Here is a 12,968-nt window from a genome sequence, read left to right as displayed (position 1 = left end):
CCTTGTTGACTTTATTCTCATAAGAAATTATTTGTTACGGGTTTATTTTACTAAATTATCCTTATTAATTATAGTTTGGGAATTTAAGTTGACTTCTAGTATTTTATGTAGTTACTTAATAGTGACTTCAGAACCTCACTAACTCCTAATCACCTACATCACAAGAACATTATTGCATTTGATTTGAAGTATAATAAACATAGCCCCTTGGGGAATAAACATATCTCAATGTAGTAGGTTTTTGTAGTTGAGAAAGGTAATTGAATTGAGAGTTATGTATGTCTTCAAAATATAGTCCGCGGAATGTATTAGGTGGGAAATTGGTAGCATGGAATTCTGTGGACAGTTATGGCACATACAAATGGAACCTTATCAAATCAATCTTCAGGCAAGATCTTTCTTGTCGAGACAAATCAACATCCGAATTGAAGAGAAGAGTATCCTCAAAAGATAAACTCCAGTTTGCGAGTTGGTCAGCTACTTGGTTTCCTTCTCGAGAACAATGGCCAAAAGTATAGAAACCTTCCACTTTGAGTTTCCAGATTCGTTGTATAGTAACTTTGTTGATGATGTTAATAAAATAAGCATGGAATCAGATTCCTCAATAATACCGAGTTGATTGTGATAAAATACCACTGCAGCCCGGCAGCCCTGTCAAACCAGCCTGGCACTCAGCCATCACTACAGGAAAAAATATATCTGGCAACAAAAAATTTTTGTTGCCATAGACTTTTGGCAACAAAAAAGAAATATTTTGTTGCATGACTTTTCCCAACGGCTGTTATTGCAACAACGTGCAATAATTTTTTTTTGTTTGTTGCCAAAAGTACTTTTTGCAACCATAATCAATACTATGGCAACAAAAATAAATTCTTTGGCAACAAAAAAATCACTTGCCAACAATAAAATTAAGTTATTGCCAAATGTAAAAAAAATTGTTGCGATTTCTATACTTTCTTGTCGTGCATATTATTAGAGAAACAGTCTAGAGGTTCGACGAAGGCCAGGGTCATATTCCCTTATTTTTGTCGCAGCACCCCTCCTCCACCAGCCGGACCTAGGTTGCCTTTACTACATCCGTCACAATTCAGTTTGAGCTTGCCACTTGGGGCCTAATTAGCCATTTTATGGCAGTAACATGCACCACGGATTGCAGCTTTTCAATCCTATTCATAAGAATATTCTAGCCAACTTCAATAGAGGGGAAAAGATCTTAGTACTAACCATGATCATAGTCTGAACTTGGTGTCGCATTCTCCAGGAAGTGCACTTGATATTATTGAATCTAGAGTTACACCTGTGTTTATTAGTTGTACTAGTTTCTGGACACGTGCGTAGCTAATGTATCCCTATCTCGTGTGAATTTTTTTTTTTGTAATGACATAAATAAAACAAAAAAAGTGCAAGCGAAAATGATGAATTTTTTAAGTGATACGACGTTGAACAAAAATTGGTTAAATACATATGTATGTTTCGTGATTAAGTTATTTTGATGCTATAAGGTGCAAATATGTGAGATGATTATAACTGCCTTAATGTTTCTATATAAATGTTGTTCTTGGTGAATCTGTCTACATTTATCCAAAATAAAATTTAGAGACAAAAGGTTTTTGTTGACATTAAAATTCAAAAGAGAATCTGTCCTTCAAAAAAAAAAAAAAAAAGACCAATGCAGATATATGCAAGTCGTCATTTAAAAGTAAATATATCCCTGAAAGACCAACATGCTATTAATCCACACAGTTCATGTGTTTTTCTTTTCTATTTCACTTCAAGAAACTCATTTCCATTAGAGTTCATATTTGTATAAGGAGTTCCAATTCCAGGTGTCAGAACAAAACAATTCAAAAAAGAAGAGAACTACTTCGATTGAAAATCAGATTATTAGCCAAAACTACATTATTGGAAGTCGTGACTCACTACAACATAAGGCATCTATAGCTACGGAATTTAAGCTACGAATTTATAAATCGTAGCTATTACCTAGTAATAGCCACAAAAAATAGAATTTCATGGCTATCTACAATTTCGTAAAATTTCTTAGCCACAAAAGTTAAATTGACAAAGCTAATACCTCATTTTTGCTATAATTGCTAACAATCGTGGCAAAAACTATCTAAATAGCTACAACTTTGTTGCTACAATAAAAACTTGTAGCTGCTCATAAGTTTTTGCCACGGGATAAAAGTTATTGTGGCAATAGTAACCTTTTAGCCACAATAAATTATTTGTGACAAACTATTGTAGCTAAATAAATATTTTTGCTTCCAGTTCTAAAATGTTGTGGCAATAGTTAAATGATATAGCCACATATTTTTTGCTATAATAAAATTTTGTAGCTGATCATAAGTTTTTGCCACGCAATAAAAGTTATTGTAGCAATAGTAAATTTTTAGCCACAGTAAGTTGTTTCAAACAAAATACTTGAAGCTAAAGTTTTAGCTATACAATTGTGTATCTCGAATTTATTTTGGAAAACTTTAGATGTCAATTTGAATGAAATCAGTTATTTCTAAATCTTTATTATGTTGCTAGTTTCCAATAATATGTGCATCAGTGCTTGATTATTCAAAAAAAAAATTGAAAGTATGTGTTAAAAGCAACGGATTTGTGGCGGAAACTTTGGCCATTACTAACAAATTAAAACTTTTGTTACCAAAACGCAATATAATAAAAAAATTTAGCTCCAATTATTGTGTCGCTTATAGCTATGAAAAATTGAATTTGTAGCTAAACTTGGCTTTTAAAAGCATAGCTACAATTCAAATTTTTGTGGCAAATATTTTAATTCACAGCTATGAATTTTTTAGTACAAGTATTGCCATGGAACAAAACTATAGAGATAGCCACAAAAACTGAATTTGCATGGCAAACACTTTTGCTACAAATACAATACCCTGTGGCTACAATTTGGAGATAGCCATAAATTTTGTTCGTTGTGGCAAAAGAATAAAATTACTTGCTATAATTGTATTTTTTGTGACCAAAACTTTTTACCATCACAGCTACAACAGAAAAAATCCCATAGCTATATGTATTAGTCCTTAGCCACGGACCAAGTAAAGTCCGTAGCTAACGTTTAGCCACGCTAACTATTGCTACGAATGCTACGGAACAAAAATTTGTGGCTAAAGTGTTTAGCCACGAAAATTTTCATATTTAGCTACCAAGTATTCTGTAGCTACAGATACTCTGTGTTGTAGTGACTCTTCACCGCTTGATGTTCCTTTGATACACATATTGAGATGTTTTTATGAATAGAATTGAATCAGTGTTATTGTAGGAAATCAATCCGTGATCTGTATTGATGTATGAAAGTCATTATATACAAAGTAGGTATCTTACTATTAGAACGATACTAGGCTAAATTATAGGACCTAATTACTATACATAAGGAAGAGAATATTTACAATATTTACGTAGACTATTCCATAGTCTATCACACCCCCCGCAGTCGAAGCGGGAGGTTGTCGTACGCTTAGATTGTCCCTAAAATCATCAAAGAGCACGCGCGGAAGACCTTTGGTGAAGATATCTGCGATCTAGTAACGGGACGGGACGTGAAGAACACGAACATCTCCACGTGCAACTTTCTCACGTACGAAATGTATGTCCATCTCAATATGTTTAGTGTGTTTGTGCTGAACTGAATTACCTGATAGGTATATGGCACTAACATTATCACAATAAACCAATGTAGCTGTCCGGATGGGACAACGGAGCTCCAAAAGAAGGTTGCGAAGCCAACAGGACTCAGAGACGACATTAGCGACGCCACGGTATTCGGCCTCGGCACTCGACTTAGACATAGTAGGTTGTCATTTGGATGACTATGAGAGGAGATTATCGCCAAGGAAAACACAGTAACCGGATGTGGATCGACGAGTGTCTGGAAAACCACCCCAATCTATATCTGTATAAGAAACAAGAGAGGCAATGGAGGATTTGTACAGATGGAGACCAAACTCAATAGTACCTTGAATGTATCGGACTATGCGTTTAAGAGCATGCATATGTGCAACCTTTGGATCATGCATATGAAGGCATACTTGTTGAACCGCATAGGAGATGTCTGGTCTTGTGAATGTAAGGTACTGCAATGCGCCGGCCAACTTACGATATTGGGTGGGATCATCGCAAGGAGGCCCGGTCGTGGCACCAAGTTTGGCTTTGGTGTCGACCAGTGTCTGACTTGGCTTACATGCAGTCATGCCCGCACGCTTTATAATATCTGCTGCATAATTTTTCTGAGAGATAAACATGCCGTGTGAAGTCCGGGTAACAGCAATACCCAGAAAATAGCTTAGAGGGCCTAAATCCTTCATAGCAAATTCGGCACTAAGCAGAGACATGATGGATTTTCTGAGAGCATCTGAGGAAGCTGTGAGAATAATATCATCAACATATAGCAGAATGTAAGCAATGTCAGAACCTCGACAATAAATAAAGAGAGAGTGATCAGATCGGCTATGTGAAAAACCAATAGTGGAGACATAGTCTGCAAAGCGTTGGAACCATGCATGGGGAGCTTGCTTAAGTCCGTACAATGATTTTTTCAAAAGACAGACATGATGGGGATGCTTTGGATCCTTAAACCCAATAGGCTGATGCATATAAACAATCTCATTAAGATTACCGTGTAGGAAAGCATTCTTGACGTCCAACTGATGAATAGGCCAAGAGTGTGCAAGGTCAATGCTCAAGACAGCGCGAATAGTAGCCGGTTTGACAACCGGACTGAAAGTCTCGTCGCAGTCAACTCCAACATGTTGAGACCTGCCATCACAGACAAGACGGACTTTGTGCCTCTCAAAAGAACCATCAGATTTTTTTTTATGACGAAAAATCCACATAGAACGAATAAGATTCACATCAGTGGGACGTGGAACCACTCCCACGTCTTATTATTAATTAGAGCATTATATTCATCAACCATGGCAGCTTTCTAATTGTGGTCATTTAGAGCACTGACAGGATTTCGTGGGATAGGCGAGATGGAGGGAGTGCTGGAAGTATTTAAGTTGAACGGTTGTTTGGGCTTAAAAATCTCATGTTGACTTCTAGTGACCATGCGGGTAGGCTGCTGGGCAGTCACGGGTGGGGGCAGTGGGGGGTAGGGGCTGCTGGGCAGTGACCGTAGGGTTAGACCGCCGGGCAGTGGGAGGGAAGGTTTGCTGGGCAGTCACGGGTGGAGCAGTGGTGGGGAGGGGCTTCTGGGCAGTGGTCACGGGTGCAGCAGTGGGGGGAGGGGCTACTGGGCAGTGGGGGGAGGGGCTGGACCGAGGGAACGACGGGTGGAGTTGGCTGTGACAGAAAATGCAGGGTATATGGAGAAATCCCATGGTCCAAAAAATCATAAGAAGTTGGGGTTGGTGAGTGCAATTTGGAGAAGGGAAATTGAGTTTCCTCAAAGATGACATGCCTTGAGATGATGATTTTGTTGGTGGATAAATCATAACATTTATATCCTCTATGATTCAACGGATAGCCCAAAAATACACACAGGGTGGATCTTTCTTGTAACTTATGAATAGTTGTAGATGACCCAAAAACCCGGAGATGAGAATAGGAGGGGGTTCATTGATAGAGAACTTGTGTTGGTGATTTATACCCAAGGACTTTAGTGGGAAGGACATTAAGGAGGTATGTGGCCATTTGGAGAGCATGATGCCAAAAAGAGGGGGGCATGGAGGAGTGGACAAGAAGAGTGCGCAATATGTTGTTAATGGATTTAATTTTTCTTTCCGCTTTGCTGTTTTGAGGAGAGGTATGGGGACAAGAAAATCGAAAATTTAAACTATTTGAGGCGCAAAAAGATTGAAAATGCCCATTGGCGAACTCCCGCCCATTATCACATTGAATGTTTTTAATGTCTCTTTCGAATTGAGTCTGTATTAATGCCTTAAAAGATAGAAAAGTGGAATAGACTTGGGACTTGTTAGAGATTGGAAAAGTTCAAAGAAAATTACTATAATCATCAAGAAAGAAAACATAATAGCGGTGCCCATTAGAACTTAAACAGGAGATGTCCATAAATCACTATGAATGATATCAAATGGAATAGTAGTAAATGACAATGAATCATAAAATGGAAATTTAACATGTTTCCCCAAAGGACAAGAGGTACAAAAAGAAGTTCGGGCCCTATTACATTCAATTAAGGCATTACTACAAAGAGAACTAAGGATAGCATTTCCCGGATGGCCGAGTCGGGAATGCCACAAGCTAGGTGATGCGACAATGAAGGTGGATGGTGGAGTGGTCCATTTTGTGGCAATTATAGGATACAATTCCCCGATGCTCTCACATCTCATTAGGCGGCTCCCCGTCGGTAAATCCTTCATAGAAAACCCAAAAGGATCAAACTCAACAGAAACATTATTGTCCTTAGTGAATTTACATACGGAAATAAGGTTTTTGATGAGTTTTGGAGCATGCAAGACATTTTGGAGACGTAATTGAGGATTAGGTGGGGTAGGGAAGTATAACCATAACCTCGAATTGGAATAGTGCTACCATTACCAACAATGATTCCAGAATTATTGCTCAAATTAAAATAAGACGTGAGAGTACCTGAGTTGGTAGTCATGTGGGAAGTCGCTCCGGTGTCCATGTACCAATTATCATCCGGTTGATGCATGGACAGAGTGTGCATGGCTGCCTCCACGTCTATCGGAGTGTACCCAGAATAGGTTAGACCATGCATAAAATAGGCCTGCTGAGGTCGTGGACCCGCACCGAGAATGCAGCTGCTGGGCCGCGGTGTGGTGGGACGCTGATGCCACTGTCTCGTCGGATACGGGCAGGGGGGAATTGGCCACTGCTAGGGCGGCTAGGCAGGCCAATAGTAGCCCCCTACCGGTGGCTGTCCCGTCGGCCACTGGTCGTTGCTGGTCTGTCCGCCGCCGCCGCCGCCGGATTTCCCGCGGTTGTTGTTGTTGTTGTTGTTCCCCCTTTCCCTTGTTCCTGTTAGAATTCCTGCCACGATTATTATCTCGACGGTTAGTTGAATTATTATTGCCGCCAGGTGGCGGGGAGGGAGTATCATTATCAACAAGTAGAGCCGTGGGACTGGAATCGCGGGCACGTTCCTTGGCTGTTGCATCTTCGAGCTTGAGTCTGGAGCACATTTCAGAGAAAGAAGACAGCACATCCTTCTGTTGGATGGTGATGACAAAGTGTGCATATGTCTCCGGTAAGCCTGCAAGGAGGCGCAAGACCATACGTTGGTCGGACACCGGCGACCCCACATTGGCAAGCTGATCCGCGAGAGACTTGAGCCTATTATAATAGGCCATAACCGAGCCGAAGTCGGCCATTTTTGTGGTGGTGAATTCAGTTTCAAGGTACGCTGCCCTTGAGTGCTTGTTATCTTGGAAACGTTGAGCAACTCGATTCCAAGCCTTCTCTGCAACATCATCCGCCACGAGAATAGAGGTAAGAATATCATGGGATACGGTGGCGTATATCCATTGAAGGACCACCGCATCTAGCCGTTTCCAGAGCGGAAGGTTAGCCGCCTTTGTTGCGTTGTACGCGGTGAGTTCAGTGGTGTCAGTTGGTGGTATGATGTGTTCAAGTACGGAGTGGACGCGGGCTAGAATTTTGAATAGTGTCGCCCATTCGTGATAATGGCCGGTTTCCATGTCTAGAGTGATTGGGATTAAAGATTTCACATTCGTGACGGTTAAAGCAGAATGGAAATTTTTGTTGTCAGCCATTGAAGAGAGAAGAGGAAGGAGTGGCGGCTATGGCTAAGGTTAGGAGAGAGGGAGGTGGACGGCTAGGGTTTAGGATGCTAGGGTTTTTAGGAGAACCGTAGTCTGATACCATGTAGGAAATCAATCTGTGATCTGTATTGATGTATGAAAGTCATTATATACAAAGTAGGTATTTTACTATTAGAATGATACTAGACTAAATTATAGGACCTAATTACTATACATAAGGAAGAGAATATTTACAATATTTACGTAGACTATTACATAGTCTATCAGTAATATGCAATTGAAGAAAACGAAGAGTCATTGTATATACCACTATCATTTTTCTTAGGCTAATTAATAAGTTTTATCACTATACTGATAAAATTTTGTGTTAACTGAAAAAAGTAACGGACATTAAAGAATTAGATTAATATCATTATTAACTGTATTAATTAGTCCATTGAAACAGAAGTAGAATTTTGAATTAAAAAAATTAAAAAATGATAAGAAAGAGATAAGTGGGTATTTGGTTTGGTTGATCTTGTAAACCTACAAAATTGATAGAACAATAAAAGTAATCATCCGTGGAAGATAAAGAAACAAACAATTAAGGCTGGATAATTAAGATAATTAAACTTAGAAAACTGATGGAACAAAAGATATAAAATTAATCAGGCTGCTGGATTTCTTATTCACCCAGTAATTTAAATACTACTATATAATTAGATCTTTAATTAGGTTACCTCTATGTAATTAAAATATTACTATTTAATTAAATATTTTATTACATTTGGATTTACTGTAGGGGTAAAATTATAATCTAACTTTGAAGGTAGGAACTTCCCACTTTTAGTATAATATGATGATTAGTTTTTCTAAGATCTACAGTTTGCTCCGTGTACTCGTAAGTATGTTTTCTATATTTTGATATGTTTTCTATATTTTGAACATAAGACTAAAGTTGTAAAGGCTGATTGTTTTTGTCATACTTATAGTGGTGATTGTTACCTATACCAACAAAAGAAGATGGTTTTCCTAGTGAATCAGTGACTAATTGTCCATCATGACCTTTGCAATTCTGGATCGTCGTATAAGCTTGACATTTGGTTAATTACATATCGTTCGTCCAAGATCGTGTCATTAAGGGCAGCAATTTCCGCAATTTGATTGTTAGTATACACTGAGTTTGACTAATTTTTATTCAAGATATTCTATGTTCTTGTTATATTTGAAGAACTCTTGTTTTTATGGTTGGAATTTAATAAGTCAAATGATTCTTCTAAAAGAGTGCAGAGATTTGGCTTTGTTCAAATGTTAAATGCTTATTAAATTTGAAGTTTAATCAATAGATATATTTCTGATAGTCCTACTTTTTTCTCGCTATACTTTTTTCGTTTTATAATCCATAAGAAATATAAGTGCAACACGGAGATCGCTTTATAAATAATAAAGTATTTAGATTTTTAAGTACACACGATGATGTCGCTACCTGGAAATAAAACATTGAGTTTCGTTGTTATGACAAAAAACTAATAATTTAAGTCATTATGACAAATTTTCAACTTTTGAAAAGTCAACTTAGTTGTCAGATTATAATTTTACGTTTAAGACCCCATAGAAATTCAAAACAATATAGTACTATATTTAGGCATATCAATTTTATATATACTAAGTAAAAAATAAAAAAAAATAAAAAAAAATAAAAAAAACAATGAACACTTAGAAACAATACCACTCGTATTGAAGAGTTTGGATTATATCCTACGCTATATTCTGTTGATCTCTTGTAGAGAATGGACAAACAAAGAGGAACAAGAGATGAAACTAATTTTCTTGGATGATTAGAGCTCCAAATAAATCATAACATGAGCAATTTTACCAATTTTGTGGGGTGAAAAAAGGAGTTCCAGCTTTTGATACTTATATATAAATTCATTCACAAAATTTAATTTAAAGAAAGTAACAATTTTATTCTTTTAAATTATTTCTTTATTTCCATTTCAGTCATTGTGTTATTCACCTTAACACTTATAACCTTATATTAAAGTGAATGTGTGATATTAATACCCGAGGCTAACGAATCCTTAACTTTTTTTGGACAACTATAATTAGGGGTGTACAAAGTAAGCCGACAAACAGCACCAAATCGATAAACCGAGTCAAACCGAAAAAAAAAAAACCCGACTAGTGGTTTGGTGTTGAAAAAAAAAAACCGACCATAACTGGTTTGGTTTGGCTTTAGCTAAAAAAAAAAGTCAAACCAACCCGACATTACATGTATTCAATTTTAAAATATTTTATACATAAAAATATTTATTTGTAATGTAATTTATAAATATTTCTTAAATTTTTTCGTAGTTTTTTTTATCTATTATCATATTATTCAAGCTTGAACTTAAAATTTTAAATGTCAATAAGTTTTATATCCTATTGATATTAGTAGCTCATATAAAGTCCAAACCACAACCAACTCAACACTAATACTAACAAAAGAAATTCAATTACCACTAGAAATGACAATAATGTTGGATATCTATTCTTTAGTTTTGCATAATTGGTTTAGAGAGTGAATTTTCTTGTCATGTAATTAATACTTATTAGCCGTACTTATTTTACCATGACTTAGTATTTTTAGATTATGGTCATTTTCTTTATGGCTTATTAATTAGCAATATTTATTTTAACCGATTTTATTATATTTTGTTGAATATTTTAATACAATGTCATCACTTTTCTCGCTTTTTTTGTATTTTCTTATGGAACACCTTAATTATATAGTTGTATCTTAATAGGACTAAAGAAATATTTGAAGTAAAAGTTATATGTTTTGTATTAAGACTATTATGGAAAAAAAAAACCGAAAAAACAGAGAAAACCCGACGCAGATTTGGTTTGGTGCTTAAAAATTCGAACCAACCCGGTCCATGTACACCCCAAGCTACAATAATGTTCATAACCTCGTTGGCTTTTAAAAGACCAACAAAAAGAAAATTAGGTAAACCAAATTACGAGATGTGTGCAATGAAACGTCCTATTGTGATTATCCTTAAAATTACCTAACCTCGTTGTCTTTCAAGAGATCAACGATAAACCTAATTATCGGATATGTGCATTGAAACGTCCTAATTCTATAACCACGTCGTATTACCCAAATTATTTAAAAATAAAGTAAAACTTAAACAAATCGACTAGAAATATAGAGGAACTGCTAACTGCAAGAAGAACTAATTACGTCAGGTATCTATAAGTTAAAAGTTTCTGTTAAATAATTAATTAGATGGCCGGCTGAGTCAACCGACTTTAATCATATTTACTCTGCCAATAAGTATGATTTTAAGAGATCATTCAAATAAAAGAAATAGAAAAATGAACTAAATAACGACGACAGCCATTCCAAATCCTACTAAGGAAAAATCCTTACATGAAAGTGAGGGATGCAGACAGATTTCATGGAATTGAGAGAACTCGTGACTTTCTGTTATAACCTTATGTGTGCGTAAAATAATGTTTGATGGAATTAGATATATATTTTGCTGCCCACTCTTTCAATTTGTAAAACATGATATGTCTTAACTTTTAGACCCTTTTCATGGTCACGTATTATATTAAATTTCGATGTATGCACACTTCGGATAGACAAATTTTTATTGTACAAATAAATAAGATTAGTATAAAATAAAAGACCAAGATAAAAATTAAAATCAAGATTTGTTCTAAGAAATCAATAACAATAATTGATCGTTACCATAAAAAAGTTGATAGTTAGTCTAACGTTTGCGAGCTTGATGAAACTATTGATCTTGCTTGGCAAGAAAAATAACCTCTAATTGAATCAATGAAATACCAAGAATTAGCTGAAGGAAGAATCCGAAATTCTTGATACCTCATTGACCAATAAGAGATTCTCTTCTACAATAAATATGATAATGTGATGTTTATGTCAAAGACATGCATTTTTACCTATATTTATAGCACATCCGCGCTTGGGAATGGGCAGGTAATTTAGCCAATTTGGTTGGTCCTTTATGATAATGGATTTCAATAAATCCATTTCAAATGTCACTAATTCATGTTTTGTGCAAATTATGATCTTACAATAATGGTTTTACCTAAATGAGATGCGGAAAAAGGATCTCATCAATCTATAGGAGACATCATTACTTCAAGTTAATTTGATTAAACCATGTCTTTATCGTTTTAAATTACTCGTCAATGTTTAAGAAATCAAAAATCTAAATCGAACCAAATTAAAAATCAAACAAAATCTACGTAAAAACCCAACATCTTCTTTGACTCTGTTTGGTTGATTTTAGATGGTAAGAAACAAATAATAGTAATCTTCAGGTTCAGTTTGTATTAATATCGAACCTTATATAGGGACTTTTTTAAAAAAATAAGGTTTAAATATTTTTAGGCATAAAATGTCGTGTAGGCGTATTTGTGAAGTTCGCTACTTGAGTTTGTACCCTTCTATACTTAACTTAATTAGGAATAAATCATTAAGGTTAGTTAAGTTTGAATTAAAGCCTATATGAGCGTAAGGTTAAGTGAATATGATTTTTATGTCTACGCGTGATGTTGAGCTTCACTTCTGCTTTGATTTGTATCTACTAGAGTTAGCTATCTTGTTCTCATTCGCACTTTATTAGTAGTATTAGTTTTTCCGAGATCTAGAGTTTGTTCCATGTATTTGTAAATGTGTTTTTATATCTTGAACATAAGACTATAGTTGTAAAGGCTAACATTATGTTAGAATTTTATTTCACTCATATGTGTTTGTCATACTTTATAGTGGGTGATTGTTACCTATATCAACAAAACAAGATATAAGGTTTTCCTGTTGAATCAATCACAAAGTGTAGATAATGGCCTCTGCAGTTTTAGATCGAGATACATATAAGTTTGACGTTATGTTAATTAGGTATCGTCCACCCCCGAAATTGCATTTTTTTTTTTTTTGGGGGGGTTGGGGGGGGGGGGGGGGGGGGAGGGGGACATATTGCGCTTTTGTGCTGGTCTTTTATTTTTGCTCCCTCAAGATAAATAATTTTTTTGCACGGCATAAGTTATATTTTCGCAACATAATATTACACAAATTATATTACACTCCCATAGACATAGTTCAATTTTGAAGGCAAAACGTAAAAACCAATCCATTTGAAGGACAAACCGTGCGATTTCTTCTTCTTTTTCCTTAAAACAATTCGTTAAAATTTCAACGAAGTTCTTGACTCATCTGCAAAACTAATTCCTCCAAAACCA

Source organism: Lycium barbarum, chromosome 9 (genome assembly GCF_019175385.1).
Source record: "Lycium barbarum isolate Lr01 chromosome 9, ASM1917538v2, whole genome shotgun sequence".
Taxonomy (NCBI): Eukaryota; Viridiplantae; Streptophyta; class Magnoliopsida; order Solanales; family Solanaceae; genus Lycium; species Lycium barbarum.
Note: the sequence above shows the minus strand (reverse complement) of the source record.